Source organism: Schistocerca americana, chromosome X (genome assembly GCF_021461395.2).
Source record: "Schistocerca americana isolate TAMUIC-IGC-003095 chromosome X, iqSchAmer2.1, whole genome shotgun sequence".
Taxonomy (NCBI): Eukaryota; Metazoa; Arthropoda; class Insecta; order Orthoptera; family Acrididae; genus Schistocerca; species Schistocerca americana.
In genome coordinates this window covers 182843990-182859433 of record NC_060130.1, presented here as the reverse complement: position 1 = coordinate 182859433, position 15444 = coordinate 182843990, and the positions used below count along the sequence as shown (strand labels likewise).

General features: G+C 44.5%; 1 protein-coding gene and 1 pseudogene across 1 annotated transcript in view; both read right to left on the bottom strand.

Annotated features, from left to right (window-relative positions):
- The window catches only part of LOC124555375 (organic cation transporter protein-like), a 448833-nt gene that overhangs the window by 280034 nt on the left and 153355 nt on the right, over positions 1-15444 (bottom strand). The window lies entirely within an intron of this gene.
- On the bottom strand, positions 2301-2418 carry LOC124556977 (annotated as a pseudogene).

Genomic DNA, 15444 nt, shown 5'->3' with positions numbered 1-15444 from the left:
AGGGCGTATAGTGGGCATGCGGGAGGCCGGGTGGACGTACCGCCGAATTGCTCAACACGTGGGGCGTGAGGGCTCCACAGTACATCGATGTTGTCGCCAGTGGTCGGCGGAAGGTGCACGTGCCCGTCGACCTGGGACCGGACCGCAGCGACGCACGGATGCACGCCAAGACCGTAGGATCCTACGCAGTGCCGTAGGGGACCGCACCGCCACTTCCCAGCAAATTAGGGACACTGTTGCTCCTGGGGTATCGGCGAGGACCATTCGCAACCGTCTCCATGAAGCTGGGCTACGGTCCCGCACACCGTTAGGCCGTCTTCCGCTCACGCCCCAACATCGTGCAGCCCGCCTCCAGTGGTGTCGCGACAGGCGTGAATGGAGGGACGAATGGAGACGTGTCGTCTTCAGCGATGAGAGTCGCTTCTGCCTTGGTGCCAATGATGGTCGTATGCGTGTTTGGCGCCGTGCAGGTGAGCGCCACAATCAGGACTGCATACGACCGAGGCACACAGGGCCAACACCCGGCATCATGGTGTGGGGAGCGATCTCCTACACTGGCCGTACACCACTGGTGATCGTCGAGGGGACACTGAATAGTGCACGGTACAACCAAACCGTCATCGAACCCATCGTTCTACCATTCCTAGACCGGCAAGGGAACTTGCTGTTCCAACAGGACAATGCTCATCCGCATGTATCCCGTGCCACCCAACGTGCTCTAGAAGGAGTAAGTCAACTACCCTGGCCAGCAAGATCTCCGGATCTGTCCCCCATTGAGCATGTTTGGGACTGGATGAAGCGTCGTCTCACGCGGTCTGCACGTCCAGCACGAACGCTGGTCCAACTGAGGCGCCAGGTGGAAATGGCATGGCAAGCCGTTCCACAGGACTACATCCAGCATCTCTACGATCGTCTCCATGGGAGAATAGCAGCCTGCATTGCTGCGAAAGGTGGATATACACTGTACTAGTGCCGACATTGTGCATGCTCTGTTTCCTGTGTCTATGTGCCTGTGGTTCTGTCAGTGTGATCATGTGATGTATCTGACCCCAGGAATGTGTCAATAAAGTTTCCCCTTCCTGGGACAATGAATTCACGGTGTTCTTATTTCAATTTCCAGGAGTGTATGTAGAGTGGCAAGAGACTCTCAAAGACATCGACAAATTTTGCTTTCTCTGAAGTGGAGTAGATAAAAAAAGTAAAATGTGAGATATATATAAAATGTGAGATATATATAAAATGTGATATATATATATATATATATATATATATATATATATATATATATATATATATACGATGCAGACTGTCTTTCTATTAAAAGAAACAGCTGTTAATATAAAAAAATATAAATCTAGTAGAGATGCTTTCCTCCCTCGACTCCTATTGGTGTACCCATTGTCCTCCATGAAGCAGTTAAATTTATGAAGGAGAGGATGAACTGTAAGTGCTTCTCTACTAAGAATGAATTTCTGAGCCAAGAAATTTCTCCTCAGTTGTAGTGGCTCTCTCTTGCCTCCACCAAAAGCACGTTCGTAGATGTAGAATTCATTGCTTCAAAACATGTTAGTATAGCACAGTACTGCGGAGTATCGACCTTGCTTAGTATGGATGTCGAGGCACTGCCATATAAGGAAAACCCGTTCTCGAATATAGAACGAATGATGCCACGCTAAAGAGTGAGCAGGAACGTAACATCGGCTCCGCACCATACACAGGACGCCGCTCGTGTGGTGCCAAAAAATATTCCACTTGGCGTGCCCGTATCAGTCTGCTGTCACCGTGTGTCTGAGGTCCAGACTGGAATGGTGAAAGGTCCTAACCGTATCTCAGACGTTACTATCCGTCTGCTGTGCAAAGACAATCGCCAAAGGTTTGATATCTGCCAGACTGAGTCTAGTGATGCACGTTGTAACATACCAAGAAACCCGAAAACCCAAATAAGAATGTCATGATAATTTAGAGTCGGGAACAGTGTTATCCTGACAGGTACGACAACTCTGACAGTAATATAAGACCTTAAAGTTTTGATGAACACCAATTTCAATAATTACTGAGTATGTCAAGATATAAAGGAAGAAAGAAAGAAAGAAAAAAAAGCACTCCGTCTTCAGGCCACAATTGGCCCATCGGGACAATTCGACCGCCGTTTCATCCTCAGATGAGGATGCGGATAGGAGGGGCGTGTGGTCAGCACACCGCACTCCCGGTGGTTATGATGGTTTTCTTGACCGGAGCCGCTACTATTCGGTCGAGTAGCTCCTCAGTTGGAACCACGAGGCTGAGTGCATCCCGAAAAATGGTAACAGCTCGTGGCGGGCCGGATGGTCACCCATCCTAGTGCTGGCCACGCCCGACAGCGTTTAAATTCGGTGATCTGACGGGAACCGGTGTATCCACTGCGGCAAGGCCGTTGCCAAGAAAGAAAGAAAGGTTATTTTTAATTAGCTATCAAACACCTCAGTAATAACTGCAAATCAGTAGACGAAAGTTAAGTCCAAAGTAATATGTCGGTCGGAGATAACATTTATTGTGAAAGAGAGTTGTTAACGCGGCGAAAAGGAAATACAATGTTTCTACAATGCTCTATCACGGAAATGTTAGTCGCTTGCTAGCTATCAAGTCGTGAGAGAGCACCGTTTGTTATAGTACTACAAACGGAACGCTACGAGATTGTTTCTATACAAAAAAAAAAAAAACTATTGCGTAATAGAGATGCGCGGACCTTGTTCTGTTATTCTGACTTGAAGACTTGAACTAAAGTGATATTCTGATAGTGTACGACGAGTTAATGAACTCTAATTATTGAAGATGTTATTGTTGGACTCAACCTTCATCAAAGTGAACAGTTACAACGAAGAATGGACATAGTATCTAAGTCTGCAATACCTGATTAGCCTTGAGTAGGAAACATTAATACGACCACACGAAGATAATACAAATACGCCGATTGTAAAAGTTGTCGTAATTGTCACGATCACCGAACTGAAAGGAATCGTGATTGATCTGATCCATCGGTGTGCGTGTGGTGTGATGATTATAAACTAACTCCTAAGAAGGAACAATAAAAGTTGTTCGTCAGTAATGGAAATCTCACGTGTTGGCTCCATCATTAATTGAACTGTGTGATAGTTGATGATCAAAATTAACTAACTGTGAACATTTTAATTGAAAGAGTGACTTGATGAACATTGAGCATTGAAAGGAGTGTTTTGCCGAAACAATATTACGACGGACGAAAGCAAGATAGCATTATAGATCTCTGGATTTGCGTCGTGCTATAGTGAGCAATTCTGCCTAGCAACGTAGCAACAACTACTGATACTGAACCGCAAATGAATGTGAAACGACGCCGGTGATGAATGATTAGCCGGACGGGGTGGCCGAGCGGTTCTGGGTGCTACAGTCTGGAACCGCTCGGCCGCTACGGTCGCAGGTTTGAATCCTGCCTCGGGCATGGATGTGTGTGCTGCCCTTAGGTTAGTTAGGTTTAAGTAGTTCTAAGTTCTAAGGGACTGATGACGTCAGAAGTCAAGTCCCATAGTACTCAGAGCCATTTGAACCATTTTGATGAATGATTCACTCACTACTGCAATAACTAACTAATCGGGCATAACAAATCATCATAAAACCATAACAGACAATTAAAATCAGCAGTTAGCATCGCTGAGAAGACTGTGCAGACTCGCAAACGGACTTTCATACATTACGCGAGGAACAATTTTCTTTAGAGATTTTCAGGTGCTGTTCCACGTTATCCGACGGGGACAACCATCACTGCGCGTCGCGTCTCAATTCCACCGACCGAGCTGTACCAGTAGTGGCTCAACATCAACAGCGACAACAAAAGGGGAGAGGGGACGTCACAACATCCACGAGAAGAGTATGGCTGCCTCACTAGCTTTATCGTCAAGTTGAAACAAACGATTGCTTATGTTTCCGTACAGTCCTGGATTCGTGACGCCACAAATTCAAATCAGCGGCAGTCTGACACGAAGCAGACCATCGACTCTGCAGAGGCGTCGTAAGCTTCGTTCCTCAAACACTTTTGTAGCGGCTTATGCTAGTGTAAACAGTGCCTCCGCGATATTGAAAATCCACCCTAGACATTACCGACCTCGGGAACCGGAATTGTTGTGTAATCACCGATATGCTACGGCACATGTGTCTGGCACCAACTATCGGTCTCACGAAGTGTTGCCATGTTCAGTAGACAGCTATCTATACACTCGCACAATACGCCGAAACACTTGGGCGTTATACGTGGCACGTCTGCTTTAAATGGAAAAACCATTCCCACAATTTTTGGTCACTTAGTATGTATATATCATAGAACAATGTTAAGTAACAACCATACAGTTATATTTCGTAACATTATAAGCTCAACTAGTTTTTTGAGTTTCTTTTTCTCTCGTACTCTGTCTTTCTCTCATAATTAGCGTGCGGGACAACGAGAGTATTCAGTAAGACTGCACAGAGAAATCGTCTTATGCATGCGGTATGTCATTGCGTTAATCCGCTCTGTTAGGAAATGTCAAATCTTTATTTGTATTGCCGGCCGGAGTGGCCGAGCGGTTCTAGGCGCTACAGTCTGGAACCGCGCGATCGCTACGGTCGCAGGTTCGAATCCTGCCTCGGGCATGGATGTGTGTGATGTCCTTAGGTTAGTTAGGTTTAAGTAGTTCTAGGGGACTGATGACCTCAGAAGTTAAGTGCCATAGTGCTCAGAGCCATTTGAACCATTTTATATGTATTATGGAGATGAACAGAAGTCTCTATTTTATTAATGTTAATGATAACCTTGTAGTTCAGTGTCCAGATCGTAAATAATAATAATAATAATGATAATAATAATAATGATAATGATGATAATAATAATAATAATACTGTCACAATAGATTTTAAAACGATTGGAATGAGTCAAGAGCAGACTGGAAATGTGTCGAGGAGGATTACAGAATAGTCAATCGACAATAGAACAAGCGCTGATTCTGAAAATGTTAACAAGTCGTTATATGATAAGAAGAGGACAAAACGTATACACTTTTTTAGATTTTAAGAAAGTAATATGATTGGCCGCGATGTGCTACCTAACATACTGGTACAATGAAAAACTACTAGAGATTTTAACACAACCTGGACTAACACTACGACGTCCCGGCGGAGGTTCGAGTCCTCCCTCGGGCATGGGTGTGTCTGTTTGTCCTTAGGATAATTTAGGTTAATTAGTATGTTAGCTTAGGGACTAATGACCTTAGCAGTTAAGTCCCATCAGATTTCACACACATTTGATCATTTGAACACTAAGACGAAAATAAAATTACGTTATTTCTCTAAAGTAAACACAAATTCGACAGGGTAAAGGACTTTCATCACACTTGCTCAACTGCATAAAAAAAAAACACAATAACGGCGCTAGAAATTAAAACTTCGAAATCTGTTTACGCTTTTAAGAAGTGGAACTAAGAAGAGTAGTGCTATATAGGCTATTTACCATTTGGAGATGGTATAGCAATATGACATAAGAATTGGAAGCAGAAACATAACAAATGAATACACTAAAAGAAGGATAAGAACAAATTGGTTCTAAATGTGGTGTCACCGCCAGACACCACACTTGCTAGGTGGTAGCCTTTTAAATCGGCCGCGGTCCGCTAGTATACGACGGACCCGCGTGTCGCCACTATCAGTGAATCCAGACCGAGCGCCGCCACACGACAGGTCTAGAGAGACGTACTACCACTCGCCCAGTTGTACAGCCGACGTTGCTAGCCATGGTTCACTGAGAATTACGCTCTCAATTGCCGAGACGATAGTTAGCATAGCCTTCAGCTACGTCAATTGCTACGACCTAGTAAAGCGCCAATTATCCTTTGCTATGTATCTAATGACGCATATACTGTATCAACAAGACCAATGTTCACCAATTGTGGATTAAAGTTAAGTATTCCAACAGCTACGTACTTTTCTTTATAGCATTCATTACGTATCCTGTTCCAGACCTCACGCCAGCCTGCGTGAGTTTAAGCGCGTGCCTTTCGGTTACCCGTCACTGTGGATTGGCTGTCTTGCCAGTCCACAACACTATTTTTCGATGAGTATGTTTCGTCCCACAATCCAATATACGGGGATGTGACTCGCTGTAGACAGTCGATAGGTCCGCATAGCTGTGAGAAGGCGTCGTCCATCACTTGTGGTCGTCCTGTGCGCCAGTTTAGATTCTCTCTGCGATATCGAACATCCACCATAGACAATGTCGCCCTCAGGAAGCCGAATTATTCTGTAATCTCCGATATCCTGTGATTCATGCGTGTGGCAGCGCTTGTCAAACTAGATTCAAGGTCCGTTAGCTTGCGACGTGCTGCCATCTTGTGTCTGTGACAGACTGCCTCGCGGGTGTTATACACAGCTCACCTTTCCCGTGACAGTTTACATCTTGCTGCAGTCGAGCAGCTAGCCATGTGATAAAGAAACAACGCAAAGGGGACGTCGGATGTCCCCCGTGAAATAACTTCCTTCAGCCGAAAACTGTTGACGAGGGAGAAAGAATTTCAAATAACCAAGCAGCTCCTCTACTTTAAAAAAAATCGAAAAATGTCATATTTCAACCGCCGAGAGTTAGTGATAAATAAATCTTCAGAATGATATTTTCACTCTGCAGCTGAGTGTGCTCTGAAATGAAACTTCCTGGCAGATTAAAACTGTGTGCCGGACCGAGACTCGAACTCGGGACCTTTGCCGTTCGCGGGCAGATGCTCTACCAACTGAGCTACCCAAGCACAACTCACGCCCCATCCTCACAGCTTTACTTCTGCCAGTACCTCGTCTCCTACCTTCCAAACTTGACAGAAGCTCTCCTTAGGTTCGCAGGACAGCTGCTGTAAAGTTTGGAAGGTAGGAGACGAGGTACTGGCAGAAGTAAAGCTGTGAGGACGGGTAGTGAGTCGTGCTGGGGTAGCTCAGTTGGTAGAGCATTTGCCCGCGAAAGGCAAAGATCCCGATTTCGAGTCTCGGTCCGGCACACAGTTTTAATCTGCCAGGAAGTTTCAATAATTCTTCAGTCAAAATTGAGTGCGATTTTTAGATATCTTATAGTTATTTACAACATGGCAGTATTAGAACTGCGCCGTCAGGAGGAGAACCCTATTGTATAATGTAACGACGGTTAACAGTTGACGCAGCAGGACTTTAATGTCATTTTACGCCACAGTTTTAGTAATGCATAATTAAATTCTGTCTTTGATTATCATCTTCACTGTCTGTGTACAAACGCGTGCCTGCCATATCCAGCCAACATAGGTAAGTATGATACAGTCAGAAAAAGGTTAGGCAGAAAAGCTTCACGTCAAGCGACGAATTTTTTCTACCTTATTACTTTTTGACTGTAACACGCTTAGGTATATTGGCTGGATGTGATATAAAAGCGTTTGTACTCAGCTCTTGAGGATGTTCATCATAATTAATTACTTGGTGTAAAATATTGTGCTCGAAATCTACTCTGACAGTCCTCAAACGGAAACTTTTTGAACGCTCCTTATATAATAAGCTTCTGGGTGTCGTGGATCGATCTCGAAAAGAGAAAACAGTACCAAAAGAGAAATAAACACCAGTCACAGGGTACTGCAGTTATTAATTTTATGAACAACGTGTCTTATGTGCACACTTAATAGAGGAGTGAATTATATAATTTTTCGAATAGCAAGACAAACTGAAGCCCATTTCTTGTTTAATACCTAAAACTGAAATTTTTGGCAATCGATTGCGACCCTTTATAGCTGCAGCTAATTGATCTAAAGTCGGTACCTTATTAAAGTAATTAATGATAAATACAAGATAACTTATTTGTGCCTAATGTTAACACATACAATTATTTGAAAAGATAACTCGGAGAACCGAGGTTTAGTAAAATATAAACTTGTTTACTAAGCTAGCTGACAAATCACTGGTCAGCAAATGACGGCTCGAGTATTCCCTTTTTCATATTGGTTTTGCATCTCTACATACCTCTCAGTATATTTTCCTCGTTACAAAAACAAACGCAAATAAAATTTTAATAAGAGTGAGTGTCGTAAACGGTAAAGAATTATTTACCCGCCTCTTTTGGCGACTGAACTGTGACTTTTTTTTCTGATACAAGAGCTGTAGGGCAGCAAGTGCACAAAATATATTGTGATTGCCGGCCGCTGTGGTCGAGCGGTTCTAGGCGCTTCAGTCCGGAACCACGCGGCTGCTACGGTCGCAGATTCGAATCCTTCCTCGGGCATGGATGTGTGTGATGTTCAAAAATGGTTCAAATGGCTCTGCGCACTATGGGACTTAACATCTATGGTCATCAGTCCCCTAGACTTAGAACTACTTAAACCTAACTAACCTAAGGACATCACACAACACCCGTGTGTGATGTCCTTAGGTTAGTAAGGTTTAAGTAGTTCTAAGTCTAGGGGACTGATGACCTCGTATGTTAAGTCCCATAGTGCGCAGAGCTATTATATTGTGATTTAGGTTCTCCGTCGCGTCTCAAAGTCGCGTCGTTGGTGTGCCAGGACGATTCTTCCAAGAATGTTACTGACGATTCCTTTCTCCTCCCCACCCAAACTGGCTAGCGCTCCGGACAATGACAATGTCATCACAGACAAAAAGCAAGAAACTCAACAGTTCAAGAACGATGATCGTATTCAGTGACTGAAAAGATTAGTAAGGGGCAACACGTACCGAAGTAAAATTATGCCCCGATTCACCCTCGAAGATAATATTTCACTGTAAGATTCCGCACCATTCTCAGCTTACGCACTACACTGCAGTGTTGGTGGTCGCAGGTGAAGTTCTGTGTCCCGTATACCGAGTGTTAGTGTGACATCCCTGCGCAGCAATTCGCGGACTCAGTATAGGAGTCCTCCCACAGGGAAATGCAGCTCCACATCCAGATGCTACAGCTCGTATCATGTGACGACGCAGTGGCAGGCTGTCAGCGGGCGCGACTAGCGATTACTTACCACTCGCGTTGTGCGCCGCCAACGACTAGGAGCGTTTCGGTACGTTTACGTCGCCGATGTGTGCTTTGCGAGATAGCTTATCAGCGCCCGTCTCCACATCGCGTCCACCTGTAGTAAATTCGCCCTTGCCAGTTGTCACTTCAGTTTACTTGAATTCGGCGTATGCTTCACTCCCGCTTTAATGTTTGGTGACGTCTCAGTGCCGATCATAAAACGCGACCGAGCGTGGTGACGCAGTGGTTAGCACACTGGACTCGCATTCGGGAGGACGATGGTTCAATCCCGTCTCCGGCCATCCCGATTTAGGTTTTCCGTGATTTCCGTAAATAGTTTCAGGCAAATGCCGGGATGGTTCCTTTGAAAGGGCACGGCCGATTTCCTTCCCAATCCTTCCCTAACCCGAGCTTGCGCTCCGTCTCTAATGACCTCGTTGTCGACGGGACGTTAAACAGTAACCGCCACCACCATAAAACGCGACCATCAAGCACGTGTAGTTCTGTCTAGCGAGTTTAAATTTCCATTGATATCGATGTGGTGCTCCCGTTAAGACAATGAGCACGTGTTCGGAAGTAGCAGACTCAAATATGCGTTTTGCACGATCTTTTTAGAAAAATATCGAGACGTCCCTTTTTTTCTTTTTTCTTTTTTCTTTTTTTTTTAAATAAAAGATCGATTTCCTGCTTCATCCTTCTCAAACCCCACCTCGTTGTATACTGCGCGTTTAGCCCTGACATTCCTGCTCTTTCTTTCAGTAACAGACAAATTTGCAGTAATTTTTATCATCGAAAAGGTAAAGCCACGTAGAGTGTGTTGGCTTCCCTTCGGCTGACGTTTGTTTTACTATTTTTCTAACGTTTCGCGAGCAGGAATGGTTGCCTTGTCAAAGATCCACCTTCATTTGCTGGTGTCGGACTGGCGGTGGCTGGTGAATATTTCTTAATGTTAGCCACTCGTCCTGGTGAAACGTCAGAAAAATCGTTTAACAAATGTCGAAGATTTCGAGACGAAAGCCAAGAGGCAATACGTTGGCAGATGGCCACTAAAGGCAAAACAATTTTGTGGAACAAAAGCACCAAACAAACGAATCGGGGCATACACAAAGGGCTTCAGTTCAGTTCAAAGACCTTCGGATAAAACGAAGAAAAAAATTGTCGTGGAGTGTGTCTTGAGTTTTAAAACCTATTCCATATTACAGCAACCAGCACGTTTCATATTGTTTTGTAACATTACTTGATATACAAACGTTAGTTAGAGAGGGCGGTGAAATGAAAACGATGGACTGAAACTCTTTCTTTGTTACGTATTTTGATTGAATTAATTAATTTTTTTCCTATAGTTCTCTATGAATACACAGAAGAACTATCGAAATATAGAAATGGTGAATCACTCACATTGGCACAGCGTTTTCAGCTACTCACGACTGACACATTACTTTCTCTATACCTTTTATCATAGTTTCAATGAAAGAAGACAGCAATAAGAATATAAATTGCATTTCTGACACATTGGAATGGAAAAGGTGCCTTCATAACATGGAGTTCCGTGCATTAGATGAAGCGAAATAAATTTTCGGCAGTAGCTAGTACTTAAAGTAACCTTAATTATACCAGATCGAGTCAACTGGGTTTTTCTGGATACTACACCGGCACAAATGCTGGACCCACGCAACAACACTTATTTGTTGACAGGAAAGACAAAAGGGATCAATTCTACACTCCTGGAAATGGAAAAAAGAACACATTGACACCGGTGTGTCAGACCCACCATACTTGCTCCGGACACTGCGAGAGGGCTGTACAAGCAATGATCACACGCACGGCACAGCGGACACACCAGGAACCGCGGTGTTGGCCGTCGAATGGCGCTAGCTGCGCAGCATTTGTGCACCGCCGCCGTCAGTGTCAGCCAGTTTGCCATGGCATACGGAGCTCCATCGCAGTCTTTAACACTGGTAGCATGCCGCGACAGCGTGGACGTGAACCGTATGTGCAGTTGACGGACTTTGAGCGAGGGCGTATAGTGGGCATGCGGGAGGCCGGGTGGACGTACCGCCGAATTGCTCAACACGTGGGGCGTGAGGTCTCCACAGTACATCGATGTTGTCGCCAGTGGTCGGCGGAAGGTGCACGTGTCCGTCGACCTGGGACCGGACCGCAGCGAAGCACGGATGCACGCCAAGACCGTAGGATCCTACGCAGTGCCGTAGGGGACCGCACCGCCACTTCCCAGCAAATTAGGGACACTGTTGCTCCTGGGGTATCGGCGAGGACCATTCGCAACCGTCACCATGAAGCTGGGCTACGGTCCCGCACACCGTTAGGCCGTCTTCCGCTCACGCCCCAACATCGTGCAGCCCGCCTCCAGTGGTGTCGCGACAGGCGTGAATGGAGGGACGAATGGAGACGTGTCGTCTTCAGCGATGAGAGTCGCTTCTGCCTTGGTGCCAATGATGGTCGTATGCGTGTTTGGCGCCGTGCAGGTGAGCGCCACAATCAGGACTGCATACGACCGAGGCACACAGGGCCAACACCCGGCATCATGGTGTGGGGAGCGATCTCCTACACTGGCCGTACACCACTGGTGATCGTCGAGGGGACACTGAATAGTGCACGGTACATCCAAACCGTCATCGAACCCATCGTTCTACCATTCCTAGACCGGCAAGGGAACTTGCTGTTCCAACAGGACAATGCACGTCCGCATGTATCCCGTGCCACCCAACGTGCTCTAGAAGGTGTAAGTCAACTACCCTGGCCAGCAAGATCTCCGGATCTGTCCCCCATTGAGCATGTTTGGGACTGGATGAAGCGTCGTCTCACGCGGTCTGCACGTCCAGCACGAACGCTGGTCCAACTGAGGCGCCAGGTGGAAATGGCATGGCAAGCCGTTCCACAGGACTACATCCAGCATCTCTACGATCGTCTCCATGGGAGAATAGCAGCCTGCATTGCTGCGAAAGGTGGATATACACTGTACTAGTGCCGACATTGTGCATGCTCTGTTGCCTGTGTCTATGTGCCTGTAGTTCTGTCAGTGTGATCATGTGATGTATCTGAACCCAGGAATGTGTCAATAAAGTTTCCCCTTCCTGGGACAATGAATTCACGGTGTTCTTATTTCAATTTCCAGGAGTGTATATCCTATGTTATCGATCTTTGGAGGCCATAGTGCACCGCGATGTTCGGACCGGCTTTGTGACGGTTTCTGCCAAGCAGATCTGCCAGGCGTTGGAATGGCGACAACTGTCTGTCATGTCTGCTCGTTGGTGGATTTCTCGAGGGTGAAGGTTTCATTCCAAATGTTATCTCCATAGCATTTTAACACTTTCGACTGACGTTGCAACTAAAATTTTAATGTAAATTTAACAAATATAAACTGTGTTCCCAGTAATGGCGGTTCCCTCTATAGGTACTTCATTAATATAAGGGGCGAACAAAAAGTTTCCGTTCAAGAGACAGCCTACATGTCGGTGCTTATATACCAGCACTGGAGTCGCACTCTGTTGTATATATGCTGTAATAACGCCATCAAACGGAAACTTTTGATCACTCCTTATATAAAAAGCTATTAGGCGTCGCGAGTCGAACTCGAAACAAGAGTTCTAACGGTACCAAAAGAAAAATAAACTAACAACTTGCAGGGTGCAGCAGTTATTAATTTTATTAGTACCGAGTCTTAAGTACACACTTAATAGAGGAACGAACAATGTAATTTCACGAATAAGAATGGCGAACTTCAGCCCATTTTTTGTTTAGTACCCTAAACATAAAAAATTTGATAATCGATTATGAACCCTCACCGCTGTAGCTAATTGATCGAAGATCGGTATCTTACTAAAATAATTAATGAAAAGCATACGATAACTTTTTGGGGCTACTGTTAAGACATACAATTATTTGAAATGAAAACTCAGAGAACCGAGCTTTGCTAAAACATGAGCTTATGTACTAAGTCTCCCTAGCTGACATACCACTGGTCAGCAAACAACGGCTCGGGTATTGCCTCTATCACATTGTCCTTGCATTTCAAAATACTTCTCATTTTATTTTCTCGTCAGAAGAACAAACGCATATAAAACATACAAAATTTTAGTAAGACGAGTATCACAAACCCTAGACGAATTTATTGTGCTCATTCACAGAAGTGTTCCTTTACCTGGAAACAATCTGGATAGTAAGAAAAGAAACGTGAGCAGAAAACTGTGTGTTGCACCAATCGAATTCCTCGAATTCATTGTATGCAAACACGTAATGAAGTTTTTAATTCCTATTTCTCATTTACAAAAAACTACATTTTGTGAATAAGCAACATAAAGAATTTTAAGAGACGGGGACAGCCGCCTCTGTCATGTCTAATCTAATTCAATTTCACTCCAGTCTGTAGAGATAGGGCACAATGCTTGACGAGAATTCCAAATAACGGCGGTCTTGACGTTCTTCTCTTGGTATTGCCAGAGGAGAAGGACGTCTTTTGGTGTGAGTGAAAATTTTTGTAACAGGAGAGGTCGAACACGAGACCTTTCGCATACTAAGCAAAAACCAACTCGCCAGAGCATTGGCACTCCCTTGTACAACCTCCGGGAGTGACACTTCTTGACTATCGTCGTATATTAAACTCGCACAGCTTTTACAAGAAGCAGGCATTAGTTTGATATTGTGAACAGGGAACCAAAGATGTTGAGTAACTTGTGAAAAGTGAAATATCACACCTAAGATTGGAATTTTTTACTTTCTTACGACAGTCGTACTGTGTGAAATTAGGGGAAAAAAACGAAAAAAATTAGATGGTTAAATGCATCGCACGCTGATCTCTTCGATTTAGAAGTCGACACTTATTCCGCTACTAACGCTAATGTAGTACAGGTGGCTGCCAATTAGCACACACAACCCACAGCCTAGATTCCCTGTGAGCAATCAGAGGGTGAGTGGTTTCTGTCACTTCTGCATGAACAGTATGTTCTTACAGAAGTTCGAAGATCTGTAATGCTAAGTTATACGCTTTCATCTTACAGGAGATCCATGTAAGTTTTTCAAACGTTCGATCCGTCATGACCTACACTTAAAATAGGCAGAAGCGTAAAATACCACTTTGGGCCATTCTCGAGAAAATCGCATTAAAAATTATCGATGCTGTTCGTAATACATAATATGTTCAGATTGTATTTGGTGATTGGTGGCGCAAGCATAAACGCAGTGATGCGTCAAATGAGGTCAGAAACGAGTCCATCTCCCAGCAATTTTATCTTTTAATGTGCCCTCATTTGCGCGAGTAAAATATTTGCTATACGTATACTTGACATTCAGAAATACGTATGTTCTGTGTCCAATACAGTAATGTGACTATATACTAACCCGTTAACGCCACTTTTTAAGGAAATATTACATGTAGACATTCGAGTTGTACACTCAACATCATCACTGACGAACTGTTGGACGATCAGCTAAAATATACTTCATATTCGCTATATGAAGTTGTATTCTTACTTCAGTCTCCACTACAAATGGAAAATCTGTTGCATACAGTTCTTCTGAGCAGATCATCACTGCCATGGAGGAAATGGAACAGAGGTGCTATGAGGCGTAGTACGAACGTGTTACACAGACAGATCCTATTTCTACATAAAGGATTTCCTTAAACAAAGGTTTCAGGACATATAAGGTATGCATTTATAAATACCAAATATAATAGCACGCTTAATTTACCAACTCAAATGACTGCATAATGAAAAAGGCTGCCTCTGTGTGAACTCAGAACTTTGACTTCTCGTGTACGAGCAGAGCGCTTCCCGCTGAGCTTCTAGTGCCTTGAGTGACAACCACACAGCGAGTGTTTATGGGCTATACCGTCTCTTTTCGAATGTGAATTTCCCAACAGGAACTGAGAATTGCGTCTCATGCTTTTGCCTTAGTCCTGTTACTTTCCGTTCATAGGAATTCCTAGCTTTGCCCTTCCCCGAGTATTGTACGTATCTGTCTGCTGTTGCCTTGTATAGTCAGTGATAAACTATCTGTCGAACTGAAAACATCACACAGGCGGCATTCCATACCTCGCGCGGTCAGTCATTTACGTATGTACACTATTGGCCATTAAAATTGCTACACCAAGAAGAAATGCAGATGATAAACGGGTATTCATTGGACAAATATATTACACTAGAACTGACATGTGATTACATTTTCACGCAATTTGGGTGCATAGATCCTGAGAAATCAGTACCCAGAACAACCACCTCTGGCAGTAATAACGGCCTTGATACGCCTGGGCATTGAGTCAAACAGAGCTTGGATGGTGTGTACAGGTACAGCTGCCCATGCAGCTTCAACACGATATCACAGTTCATCAAGAGTAGTGACTGGCGTATTGTGACGAGCCACCGTTGACCAGACGTTTTCAGTTGGTGAGATATCCGGAGAATGTGCTGGCCAGGGCAGCAGTCCAACATTTTCTGTAT